The 14,549-nt window shown below is 39.7% G+C and overlaps 1 protein-coding gene across 3 annotated transcripts in view; it reads left to right on the forward strand.

Moving 5' to 3' along the window:
* CNRIP1 (cannabinoid receptor interacting protein 1) overlaps positions 1-14,549 on the forward strand; it is a 49,238-nt gene that overhangs the window by 13,350 nt on the left and 21,339 nt on the right. The gene's annotated exons all lie outside the window — the stretch shown is intronic.

Consider the following 14,549-nt stretch of genomic DNA (forward strand, 5'->3'; position numbering starts at 1 on the left):
CTATCCTTCATATGCAGTTAGCTAGGGATTACAGCAGAGTTTATAGTCAGATTTGGGGTTCTATTCCTTCTGCAGATCTCTTTCTTCCAGGATTTTTCTAGGTTATTTCCAGCTTCTCTGCCAGTCCTGATGCTGTCTTCTGCCACTTCCAACAGATAGGGCTGTCATTTTCTCCTGCCAGTCTTTCAAGGGGTTGAGAAGTACCCCTTTCTGGTAATGTGATAAGACAGGCACCTTAAAAGCACTCTAGTGCCAGTGCTTAGATTAGAAGTGGAGACAGAAAAGCAAAGAACAATTAGAAGGCCTTTGCAGTCTTAAATTTTGGTATTAGGGTTAATAGCTTTGCAAAGTGAATTAGGAACTTTTTTATAGTTTATGCTCTGAAACAATTTACATACCATAGGACTTAACTGTTACTTGAAAGTCTGACAGAAATTTCCCATAAAAGTCAGGACCAAAAATAAAGATATTTAGAAGGAATGTCTTGAATTCTCAATTTAGCCCATGACTTTTGCCTTTTGGGGGTTTTATTGAGTGACTATTATGTTTTTCTGAGGAAAACATCCATTTCTACAGAATTTTAAAATGTATTTTTAGACCTCTAGAAATATTAAATGCTACTGATAGACCAGTTAAGCCATCAAAAACAACACCCTTAAACAAGTTTAGAAGCACTTTAACTGAGTTGCACATTGACACTGGGCTTTCAAAGGTTATGAAAGTTTGCTCTAAGAAATAGCTGTGTGTAAAAACAGCTCACAGCTAAATGCCCTAAATGTTTCATGTGGAGTGTTTTCATTTTTATTTTTGTTTTGTTTTGTTACAAATTAGAGCTAGAAAGGCTTTTTAACTTTTTTTTCTTCTGGGAAACAGAATATTTCTCTCCCTTCTAATGATGAGATGATTTAACTCCTTTTTCGGACTGTTTTCTGAAGTCTGGGTCCACCTGAGATATTTCAGTGCTCACTGAAAGGGGTGGGGAGAGGCAGGCATCTCTCTTGTTCATCTAGTCATGTGCTGCCTTATTGGGTAGAAAAAAAAAGTTCTGTAAAAACATTAAAATCACTGACAATTGACAATCTGTGTTTTTTTAATTTTTGCACCAGCAACCAGACAGCCCAGCATCAAATCTAAGCTCAAACCAAGCATTATGTTTAATATGCTTATATTTCAGACCATCATTATGTGTGTTTTTTCATTTTATATAAAATGCTAAATACCTTCTTAAATTCTTTGTAAAATGATATAGGTATAAATATATAAATTAAGATTAAATAAGGTGGGAAAGTTAAATTATAAAATCTAAAATTACAGAAAAATCAACATAGACTAGAAAAGTTAACTTGATTTTTAAATAGAAATCATAAAAATAAGAAATTATGTCTCTACACAGTATAAAGTGAGAATAAAACAATAGAAATATGACACTTCTTCAAGAGTCTGATATTTTAAAAATACCAATCTTCAACAGAAATATTGACAAAACATTTTCCAGAAGAATAAATTAAAATGTAGAAATGTGCATTCTTGTAAATGGTAGTGAAAAGTAAACTAGGAAATCTATTTTTTAAAAGTAATTCCCAATGACATCGGGTTTTTTTGTTGTTGTTGTTTTTTTAATAAGAGACAGAATCTCACTCTGTAACCCAGGCTAGAGTGCAGTGGCATGATCATAGCTCATTGTAACCTCAAACTCCTGGGCTCAAGAGACCTTCCTGCCTCAGACTCCTGAATAGCTGGGACTACAGCCACATGCCACCACGCCAAGCCAATTTTTAAATTTTTTGTGGAGATGGAGTCTCACTATGTTGCCCAGGCTCATCTCAAACTCCTGGGCTCAAGCAGTCCTCTCACCTCGGCCTCCCAAAGTGCTGGGATTACAGGGGTGAGCCACCACACCTGGCCCAATGATATCATTTTTCTAAACAATGCCTTCTTTGCTGTTAACATTGTAAAATGGTTTGTATACTTTAAAAGGACCAAAATGGTCATATGTGGGAACAGCCATAAAGATTCATTTCTTTTGACCAAATAATTCCACTCCTATTAAAGTAGACATATATACAAAATTATTTATTAAAGCACTTTTTGTTAGAGGGCAACTGACATATCTAATATCTGGGGAGTAGTCTAATTGTCATGATACATCATGATAAGAGTCCTATGTCATCATTAAAATTGGAACAATGAGGCCAGGCACAGTGACTCACACCTATAATTCCACCACTTTGGGAGGACAAGGCAAGAGGATCGCATGTGGGCAGGAGTTCAAGACTAGCCTGAGCAATATAGCAAAATCCTATTTCTACAAAATAAAAAATGAGCCAGGCGTGGTGACATATGCCTGTAGTCTCAGCTACTCCAGAGACTGAGGTGGGAGGGTTACTCCAGCCCAGGCATTCAAGGCTGCAGTGAGCTATGATCTAACCACTATACTCCAGCCTGGGCCACAGAGTGATCCTGCCTCAACAAACAAGGACAAAATTATAACGATATGTAGTTAGACAATATATACAATCCTATAACATTTTGACAAAATTGTAGCAAAGAATATGTAGTTAGACAATATATACAATTGTATAACATTTTGACAAAATTGTAACAATGAATAGTTTGACAATATATACAATTGTATAACATTTTGACAAAATTGTAACAATGATATGTAGTTAGACAATACATACAATTGTATAACATTTAATGTTAAATAATTGCAACTGTAAAATATGTATATGTGAAGGGGATCTGAAAATCAACTGAATCAAAATGTAAGGATTACTGCCACTTTAAAAATTTGCTTAAATTTATGAATCTTATTTCACTTTTTAAAATCATGCAAATCATCTAAGATGCTGGGACACATTCCTAGCCTTCTCCTCTGTGCCCAACCAAAAAGGAATTCTGCAGGGACTTGAATGGCCTTCTGTCCTGTTTGGTGTGATTGTAAATGACAGTATTCGAGAATCTGACTTTCTTCAAAAAATAACTAATGCAATACCCTTAAGGGTAAGTTTGTAATTTTTTTTTTTTTTTTGAAATGGAGTCTTGCTCTGTCACCCATGCTGTGGTACAATGGTGCAATCTCGGCTCACTGCAACCTCCACTTCCCAGGTTCAAGTGATTCTCCTGCCTCAGCCTCCCGAGTAGCTGGGATTACAGGCACCCGCCACCACACCCAGCTAAGTTTTGTATTTTCAGTAGAGACAGGGTTTCACCACGTTGGACAGGCTGGTCTCAAACTCCTGACCTCAGGTGATCCTCCCACCTCGGCCTCCCAAAACGCTGGGATTACTGGCGTGAGCCACTGTGCCTGGTCGCCATTTGTAATCTTTATACTATGATAGAGCTAAAAGTGGCCTTAGAGATTAGATAGTGGAATACACTTTTCATTGAAAACTCAGGCCCGACAAGTTCAGATATGTCTAGGATCACACAGTTAATTAGAGGTAAACAGTATCCTGATACTCTTTTTTTTCCTTTTTTTTTTTTTTTTTTTTTTTTTGAGATAGGATCTCACTATTACCAGGCTGTTATCTCACTGTTACCCAGGCTGGAGTGCAGCAGCGCAATCATGGCTCACTGCAGCCTTGACCTCCCAGACTCGAGCGGTTCTCCCACCTCAGCCTGCTGAGTAGCTAGGACTACCACTACGTACCACCCACACCCAGCTAATTTTTTTTTTTTTTTTTTTGTAGAGGTGAGGTCTCTGCTGCCCAGGCTGCAATGAAGTGGCATGATTCTAGCTCACTGCAGCCTTGACCTCTGGCAAGTGATCCTCCTACCTCAGCCTCTCAAGTAGCTGGGACCAGAGGCATGCACCACCATACCCAGAAAAACTTCTTTATATTTAGTAGAGACAAGGTCTTGCTATGTTGCTCAGTCTGGTCTTGAACTCCTGGCCTCAAGTGGTTCTCCTGTCTCGGCCTCCCAAAGTGCTGGGATGACAGGCATGAGCTACCGTGCCCAGCCTTAATATCTTCTTTACTGCCAGGTGTGTGTGTGTGTTTTTTGTTTTTTGTTTTTGTTTTTGTTTTTGTTTTTTTGGAAGAGTCTTTCTCTGATGCCCAGGCTGCAGTGCAGTGGTGCGATCTCGGCTCACTGCAAGCTCTGCCTCCCGGGTTCATGCCATTCTCCTGCCTCAGCCTCCCGAGTAGATGGGACTACAGGTGCTCGCCACCACGCCCAGCTAATTCTTTTGTGTTTTTAGTAGAGACGGGGTTTCACCGTGTTAGCCAGGATGGTCTCAATCTCCTGACCTCGTGAACTGCCCGCCTTGGCCTCCCAAAGTGCTGGGATTACAGGCGTGAGCCACCGCCCCCGGCCTACTTCCCGTTTTAATTCTGACATTTCTGACTTTTCTTAGGCACCCACACTGATGACATTTCCCTTGACGAACTCTGAATAATCCAGGGACTTGCTAATTAATTGATTGGATTTACTTGGACATGTCAAGTTTTCACAATTGTCCATGAGAGTGTGGTGTCTATATATATTTAAATATATATTAAATATATATGTTTTATACACACACACACACACACACATTATATATATATATTTTTTTTTGAGACAGAGTTTCACTCTTGTTGCCCAGTCTGGAGTACAATGGCTCAATCTCAGCTCACCGCAACCTCTGCCTCCCGGGTTCAAGCAATTCTCCTGCCTCAGCCTCCCAAGTAGCTGGGATTGCAGGCATGTGCCACCATGCCCGGCTAATTTTGTATTTTTAATAGAAACAGGGTTTCTCCGTGTTTGTCAGGCTGGTCTCAAACTCCGAACCTCAGGTGATCCACACCCCTCGGCTTCGCAAAGTGGTGGGATTATAGGCGTGAGCTGCCGCACCCGGCCCAGTGTCTATATTTTTTAATACATAAGTTTGAAATGTTGGTGACTTTAAAATGTCATTGGATTGTGTTGGCTATCTGAAAGCTTCAAGACTAGAATAAAAATTTGAACTTAATATAGGAGCTGGTGACTTGATCAGAAAACCTATATTTTCAATCATTTTCTTTATTATCAGCCTATTAGAAATAAGATACAAACACGCCTGTAGTCCCAGCTACTTGGGAGGCTGAGGCAGGAGAATGGCATGAACCCGGGAGGCGGAGCTTGCAGTAAGCTGAGATCGCGCCACTGCTCTGGCCTGGGGGACAGAGCGAGACTCCGTCTCAAAAAAAAAAAAAGATACAACCAGATGACCAGTGCTCAAACCAAAACCTATGTGATCATGGTGGGGAACAATCAACTGTCAATCAGCTGCTGCTTCTAGATGTGAAAATTCACATATAGAAACCTAGCCTTTACTGCTGGATTCACGAGTTACAGTTAGGGACCGCAGACCTTTTTCTTAAAACATACCTTCAAATCATCTAGTAACTAAGCTAAGGCTCTCCAACTTTTTTTTTTTTTTTTTTTTTTTTGAGATGGAGTCTCACTCTGTCACCCAGACCAGAGTGCAGTGGCGTGATCTTGGCTCACTGCAAACTCCACCTCCTAGGTTCAAGCAATTCTCCCTGCCTCAGCCTCCTGAGTAGCTGGGATTACAGGCACCCACCACCACACCCATCTAATTTTTTTTTTTTTTTTTTTCAAGTAGAGACGGGGTTTTCACCATGTTGGCCAGGCTGGTCTTGAACTCCTGAACTCAGGTTATCTGCCTGCCGCAGCATCCCAAAGTGCTGGGATTACAGGCATGCGCCCCCTGCACCTGGCTGGCTTTTTTGTTTGTTTGTTTGTTTTGTTTTGAGACAGTCTCACTCTGTCGCCCAGTCTGGAGTGCAGTGGTGTGATCTTGGCTCACTGCAGCCTCTGCCTCCCAGGTTCAAGCAATTATCATGCCTCAGCCTCCAAGTAGCTGGAATTACAGGCATGCACCACCGTACCCAGCTAATTTTTTGTATTTTTAGTAGAGACAGGGTTTCACCATGTTTGCCAAGCTGGTCTCGAACTCCTGACCTCAGGTGATCTGCCTGCCTTGGCTTCCCAAAGTCCTGGGATTACAGGGGTGAGCAACCGCGCCTGGACTCTCCAACCTTTTAATGGATGCCTGGACAGGCAAATAAGACTTATGGTAAGTAATAACATCTTTGTTTTAATGACTAAGTCTGAATCATTTTCACATTAAAACAAAAGAAGACCCTGTGCTTCAGCTATTCAAAAAGATATAGAAATTCTTACTTTACAGATCCAAATAGGAAGAAGTTTTGAATCGAGTGCTTTTGAAACTGTTTGAATTAATCTTCTTTCCTAGTGTTCTGTTTACATCTAAAGCAAAAGAAGTGTGAGTCCGACCTGCTAAGACCAGAGGCCCAGAGGGAGCAGTAGTAGCATGAGGAGGTGAACAGGAAATTACAGCTCAGGTCTCCCCAAGCCAGGTCAGCTCCAGAGAGGAGTTGGGGAGGTCTCCTCTTTGCCCTCTGAGTACTTGGAAGAGAGGAAAGAGTCTCATTTATGATGACCTTCTCCACACTTACCCAGTGCTCAGGATATTTTAAGTGAAAGGTAGCTTATTGGCCCTCTAAGACCTCATTAAAATTCTGGCAATTTTAGTATTTGCAGTTCTGCTTTAAGTTAATATTTCCTTTCAACTCTGATGACATATCCTAGCTATTATTGTCTTTTGAGTCTTGCTTAAGAGTCCAAAGTTGATACCAAGTAGTTTAAAATGTTTTTCGGCCGGGCGCGGTGGCTCACGCCTGTAATCCCAGCACTTTGGGAGGCCGAGGCGGGTGGATCACGAGGTCAGGAGATCGAGACCATCCTGGCTAACACAGTGAAACCCCGTCTCTACTAAAAATACAAAAAATTAGCCGGACGAGGTAGCGGGCGCCTGTAGTCCCAGCTACTCGGGAGGCTGAGGCAGGAGAATAGCGTGAACCCCCGGGGGGCGGAGCCTGCAGTGAGCCGAGATCGCGCCACTGCACTCCAGCCTGGGCGACAGGGAGACTCCGTCTGAAAAAAAAAAAAAAAAGTTTTTCAAATCATTGAATAAATGATTCTGGGATAACTGGCTATTTGGGGGAAACGTTACTGTTCTTTTCTGATATCACACTTCAAAGTGAACTGGTGAAAAAATCATTGGTAACATGTGTAGTCTCCTAAGCTGTGTTGCCTTGATTTGCCACTGCCCATAGTGACACTGCAGCTACTGTCAATGACATTTCACAGCCCTTTACTGCCTGCTGAAGCTGTGAGTGGCCACTGAAGTCAGGAAATAGTCAAATGCCATCTGACTTAGATTAATGGCAATGATCTTCAGATAATTCTAGAGGCCCTGGTACTGGGAGCTAATAAAGTGATACCCAACTTTATGCCTCTCAAACCCCATTTCACAGAGCAGTGTGACTAATTCCCAATCAGTCCCTCCAAGGAGAAAGGCCAGATAGAGAGTCTGTCTGCACGAATCATCATCATAATCCCTTTTGTTGGCCCTCTTCACTGGGAGACTGGTGAGAGTTTGGAGGAAGAAGGCAGGGAGGTATATGAGGTGGTAATGAGGCTGAGTATGTGTGAGTGGAGGGAAATAGCCTTCCAAATATAGAAGCTGGTTCTCATGACAGCTGTCTGGTCTAGTATTTGGTGAAAGCTGTGACTTTACACAACAAATTATTAGAAATGAGTAAGAGATAATCATAAGATGTAGGAAATTAAGAATAAGCAAAAGATATAAATAGGCAATTTATAAAAGAATACAAGTGGCCAATAAATATATGAAAAATGGTTTTATCTCACTATTGGTAAGTAATACAATGTCAACTTTCATGTAAAATTGGTGAAATAATAAAGATAATTGTTCAGGGCTGGCATATTTCTTTATGAAATATGAATTTTATAAGTTAATATTGTATCCTGAAGCCTTGCTAAATTCACTTATTCTACTCGCTATTTGTTAAGGTTGCTTAGTTTTTTTTTTGTTTTTTTGTTTTTTTTGAGACGGAGTCTCGCTCTGTCACCCAGGCTCTGGAGTGCAGTGGCGCAAACTCGGCTCACTGCAAGCTCCGCCTCCCGGGTTCACGCCATTCTCCTGCCTCAGCCTCCCAAGTAGCTGGGACTACAGGTGCCTGCCACCACGCTGGGCCAATTTTTTTGTATTTTTAGTAGAGACGGGGTTTCACTGTGTTAGCCAGGATGGTCTCGATTTCCTGACCTCTTGATCCACCCGCCTCGGCCTCCCGAAGTGCTGGGATTACAGGCGTGAGCCACCTCACCCGGCGATTGCTTAGTATTTTTAGCGGACACAGTTGTTCCCTGGATAGACCGTTTTACTCTCCCCACCGCCCTTTTCTTCCTCTTGCCTTAAGGTACTGGCTAAGACCTGGAATGCAATGCTGAATAGGGGCAGTAAGAACACATATTCTTGCCTTGTTTCCCATCTGACAGGGAAACCACTCGGTCTTTTGCCATTAAGGATAAAGTTAGCTATAGGTTTTTTGTCAATGCCCCTTAATGAAGTTGAAAAACTTTCCTTTGCTGAGAATAGAATCAATGATGCACTGTCAGGTGCTCTTTCTCCAACTATGGATATAATTATATGGTTTTTCTCCTTTATTCTGTTAATATGGTAGATTTTCAAATGTTGAACCACTTATGAATTCAGAAGATAAATCCCTGTTGGTTTTGATATATTATTCTCAGTATATATTGCTAGATTTGATTTACCAATACTTCAAGCAAATAAAAATTATAAACAAATTTTACGTATATGCCCATGAGGAATCTGTCTATAATTTCTCTTGTAATATTTTTGTCAGGAATTAGGGCAATATTGGCTTCATAAAATTATTTGAGAACTGTTCTGTCTGCTGTCTGAAAGAATTTATGTGGAATTGGTGGCTTTTTCCCCTTATATGTCTGAATTTATCAATGCAGCCATTTGGGCCTGAGAGATTTTTAACTAGAAATTCAATTTCCTCATTAGGTAGATGTCAACTCATAGTTTGTGTCTTTCAAGGAAGAACTTGTCCATTTTGTTGAAATTATTAGTATAAGGTTTTCCTAATTTAAGGTCTATAGGATCCATGGTGATGTCCTCTTTTTCATTCCTAATATTTGTATTTTTTCTTGCTCAGTTTTGTTAGGGTTTTATCAATTTTAAAGATATTTTCAAAAAAACTAGATTTTAGTTTCATTGTTTTCTCTATAGTCTTTCTTTTCTAATTCATTGATTTCTGCTGTTTCTTTTTTCTTTTTTCTTTTTTTCTTTTTTTGAGGCAGAGTCTTGCTCTGATGCCCAGGCTGGAGTGCAATGGTGTGATCTCAGCTCACTGCAACCTCCGTCTTCCAGGTTCAAGCAATTCTCCTGCCTCAGCCTCCGGAGTAGCTGGGATTACAGGCACCCACCACCACGCCTGGCTAATTTTTGTATTTTTATTAGAGATGGGGTTTCACCATCTCGGCCAGGCTGGTCTTGAACTCCTGACCTTGTGATCCACCTGCCTTGGCCTCCCAAAATGCTGGGATTGCCAGCATGAGCCACTGCACCCGGCCTCTTTATTTCCTTTCTTTGTCTTATCACTATATGGTCACCAGACTGGCTAAAATTGAAAGGACTGGCAATGCCAAGTATTGGAGAGGATATAGAGCAATTGAAATTCTCATTGCTGGTGAGACTATAACATGGGCACAATCACTTAGGAAAAGTTTAACAGTTGCTTATAAAGACAAATGTACTTTATAAGACCTAGAACTTTTAGTCCTATTTAGTGAAGAGAAATGGGAAACATTTACTAATAAAACCTCAAACAATTCAGGAATAGAAAGGCTTGAAATTCAGTGGAAATTGATAGGTCACACCACACTAAAAGTCACAGATGCATATTTATACTGAATTTGTTTACTAATAAAGTAACATCATGTTTCAATGAATAAGATTGTTCTGTCCTCCCAAGCCAATGGATTTCTACGTGATCTTGATTAATTTCATGTCTGCAGTAGAAGTAGGTGGCATGGTGAACAGAAAGAAGTACACTGGAGATTCTATGCCAGTGGGTTGTAAGACCACCAAAATTGTTTAAAACAAGCTCTTCAGATTCCTCATTTGTTATTGAGGACAAAAGATGAGTCTCCTCTCCTTGGAATCAGATGTGTTCTCTTCCACATTAGTTGTGAAGTAAAAAGTGGACCAGGCTTGCAACTCGTAAGAACACTACAGCAAATAAAATGTCCAGGTAGAGTGTTGTCTCCGCTGGGGCTGCTAAAACAAAATGCCATAGATTGGATGGATGAAACAACAAACATCTATTTCTCAGAGTTCTGGAAGCTGGGAAGACCAAAAATCAAGGCAGTAGTCTGGTGAGGACCCTCTTTTTGGTTCATAGACACTTTCTTGATGTATCCTCATACGGCAGAAGAAGAGATCATCTTTCTCATGTACCTTATGAGGGCACTGAACCCATTCATGTGGGCTCCACCCTCATGACCCTCATACTTCCCAAAGGCCCTACCTCCAAATACCATTACAGTTAGGATTTAGGCTTCACCATATGAATTGGGGTTGGAGGAGGGCATAAACATTCAGTCCATAGCAATGCCCTAAAGCATTCTACCTGTGACAATTCATGTAATTTCTCATTCAGGGAGAAAAATAACTGTCCACTATAACCATTTATATCAGCAGTTTTGTACAGTGATAAATAGCTCCTAAGCTAGGAATTAGGAGACCTAGGTTTTTGTCCTGCTCCCTATCATTGGCTGGCTTTGGAGTCTAGACTGAGGGCAAATCATCTAACCTCTCTGAATCTTAGTTTTTTTGTCCATAAACTGGAGATAATAAAACCAGGCACAAGACTAAAGTGGAATGATGTATGTGAAAGTATCACATAAAATAGGGTACTACACAAATATACAGAATTATACCTGTGCATAAATTGTACCACCCAGGAGCCTGCCTGGGTACATTCTCCTTAGAAGGGACAGATGGGCGGGGAGGGAGTGAAGAGCCTGTATAGTTGTTCCTGTTCTTTAAGAAGGATGTCAGCTTTCAAGACCCCATCTGTTTCTAGCCAGACAAGAAGAAATTCTGAGCTAGGTAGTAAGAGGCCCAGGAAATAGAGCTCCAAAAGAAAGAATAGGAAGACGGCTAATGAGAAGTATAAACAGCTAAGGCATCGGGGAGAGGAAGACATATGCATAGTTACCAGCAGTTACATTTACTTCAACGTGACCTTAGGTCCCACATTAATAAACCAAATTTGAAATATTAATATGAACACTTAAATATATCTTTAGCTATGACTGTTGCTATTGGCAGATTTTAACTTTGGTCTCCTTTGTTACTGAGAATTCTTAGATTGAGACTTTTGAAAATTTTTTTAGACATAAGCCTTATGTTTTTCTTGTCTGGTTGTAATCAGCTTGGTGGGCTTTTTATTTTTATAACCAACTTTTATTTCAAAAAATAAAAATCTCAGTGTTGTTTCTCTGTTACCTAGCATGATTTTAAGCTGCTTCCTTCAAAATATTAGCTGGCATTTGAAAAGTATTATAAAATATTTTTAGTATAAAGTTTATATTTCAGTGTATATTTTATTACAAAATATTTTTATAATTTGGAATTAAAATGTTAATTGAATTGTAAAATTCAGTTGCACTTAAAGTGTGCAATGCCTTGTGCTGGTCAAAAATAATCAATACTAAATCCTCTTTAAAAGTCTTGGTAAATTATAAAATGAGATTTTGATTTATACATACCACCACTAACCTATTGTGAACAAAGTCATAATTTCATTAGAATGTACATATTTTTAATAGAATTTATAAAATCCCTTAGGCTTGCAGGCTGTATATATTATTGTAAGATGATAAATCCATTTCACCATTTAAAAAATTTCTGATTTTAAAAGTAACATTTATTGTAGAAAAAATCTGAGTAAAGATAGAAAAATTCAATTTCTTTACTTAGAAGGTAATTTTCATTTTTCTATACATCTTATTTTACATATTTGAGCTCATAATGTATATAAACCATTCCAGTTCATCTTCCTTTAAACATTGTTCTAAGCATTTCCTTGAATCATCGACAACCCTAAATTCCTAATTGCGCTGTAAGTTGATCATATGGATATGCCACCATTTTCATATTTTCCTAATGTTGGATGCTTAGATTGTTTCTGGCACTCAGAAATTGTCACTAAGTTGTTAGAGGAATAGTATCTCTTTAAAAGTTTATATTTCTTTAATTACTAATTACATTTGAATGTTTTTGCAGGTGTTAGTCATTTTTTCCTTTTTTTTTTTTTTTTTTTTTTTTTTTTTGAGACAGTGTCTTGCCCTGTTGCCCAGGCTAAAATGCAGTGGCAAGATCTCAGCTCACTGCAACCTCTGCCTCCTGAGCTCAAGCGATCCTTTCACCTCAGCCTCCTGAGTATCTGGGACTACAGACACACACTCCCATGCCCAGCTAATGTTTTTAATTTTTTGTAGTGACAGGGTTTCACCATGTTGTCTAAGCTGGTCTTAAACTCCTGGGTTCAAGTGGTACTGCTATGTTGGCCTCCCAAAGTGCTGGCATTACAGGCATGAGCCACTGCGCCCAGCCTATGGTTTTTGCTTTGCTTTGTTTTGTTTTTAATGAACCATTCCAATTTTTTATTCCAATGTTCCTCGTAGTACTTACTAATAATGCATATGGTCCTTTATATTAAGGATAATGACTATTTGGTAATACTTTTGGGAAATACAGTTTTGGTTTAATTTTTTTTCTGGTAAAGTAATCGTTAAATTTTGAAAATACAAATAAGAATATAGAAGAAAATCTGCTAGGTGCAGTGGTTCATGCCTGTAATCCCAGCGCTTTGAGAGGCCGAGGCTGGTGGATCACTTGAAGTCAGGAGTTCAAGACCAGCCTGGGCAACATGGTTAAACCGCGTCTCTGCTAAAAAATATAGAAGTCGGGCCGGGTGTGGTGGCTCACGCCAGCACTTTGGGAGGCCGAGGTGGGTGGATCACGAGGTCAGGAGTTCGAGACCAGACTGGCCAACATGGTGAAACCCCGTCTCTACTAAAAATACAAAAAAAATTAGCCAGGCGTAGTGGCACACACCTGTAATCCCAGCTACTCAGGAGGCTGAGGCAGGAGAATTGCTTGAACCCGGGCAGCAGAGGTTGCAGTGAGCCGAGATCGTGCTGCTGCACTCCAACCTTGGGCGACAGAGCTAGACTCCATCTCAAAAATATAATAAAAATTAAAAAAAGAACATAGGATAAAATAAAACAGTCCATCAGGATTTCTAACATTAAATACACACACACACACACACACACACACACATATATATATACACATACATTTTTTTTTTGAGACAGGGTCTTTATTGCCCAGGCTGGAATGCAGTAGCATGATTATAGCTCACTGCAGCCTCAAACTCCTGGGCTCAAGCAATCCTCCTATCTCACCACACCCAGCTAATTTTCAAACATTTTTTGTAGAGGCAGGGTCTCACTATGTTGCCCAGGCTAGTCTCAAACTCCTGGTCTCAAGCGATCCTCTCATCTTGGCCTTCCAAAGTGCTGGAATTACAGGTGTGAGCTGCTGCACCTAGCCAAGTTTAATTTTAACTGAATTAATACTTCATGTTCTTCATGGTATTCTGCTTAGTTCATGTAACAATATAAAATAAAAACTGTTAAATACTTTACATTTAAAAATATTACATGGTATTCCATTATATAGATATGCCACAAATAGTGCCTTAAAGATGGACCTTTAGTGTTGCATTGTTTACTACTCTAAACTTTGTGATGTTCTTAAGATAAATTATAAATGGAATTGCTGGGCCTGAATGTACTCACACCTTTAACTTCATGCAAATGATCCTTCCAAAAGGCTAATTCAATTTCCATTAGCAGCATTTAGAATACCTGTTTTCTTATAGCTCACTAAAAATGGATATTTCTATTTTTCTTAACTTTGAGGTATAGTTTACATGTAATAAATGGACTCATCTTAAGCATACAGTTCAATTAGTTTTGACCAACATATATGTACAGCCATGTAACCACCATCCCAATCAAGATACAGAATGCTTCCATCACCCCTAAAAAGTTCCCTCTTGCACATTTGCATCAGTTCCCCTTCTCACCCCAGGCTCTAGATAACCACAGATGTTTCCTGTCAGTGTAGGTTACATTCTGTCACTATGTAGATGGATTCATACAGCATGTATTTTGGGGGCCTAGATTATTTTGCTTAGCATGTCTTTGAGATCCATCCCTGTTGCTGCTTGAATCAGCATGTCTTCCTTTATTGTTCAGCAAAAGGCCATTTTATAAATATACCAAACTTGCTTATCAACATGTGAATAAACATTTGGGTCAATTCCAACCTGGGGCTATTGTGAATAAAGCTGCTGTATGCTTATATAGGTCTTTAAGCCATGACTCTCTAAAAAGAGGTAATCCACTTTCATACCTGGGAGGTCTGTGGACTCTAGGTATATCATCCACTATTTCAAATCAAGCAAATTTCCCAAAGGAAAGCCTAGATCTTGTTTTGGGATCAAATTAGCAGGATGAGGCAATGGTGCAAGATATAATTTTGAGAGCATCTTGGA

This window comes from Pan paniscus, chromosome 12 (genome assembly GCF_029289425.2).
Source record: "Pan paniscus chromosome 12, NHGRI_mPanPan1-v2.0_pri, whole genome shotgun sequence".
Lineage (NCBI taxonomy): Eukaryota > Metazoa > Chordata > Mammalia > Primates > Hominidae > Pan > Pan paniscus.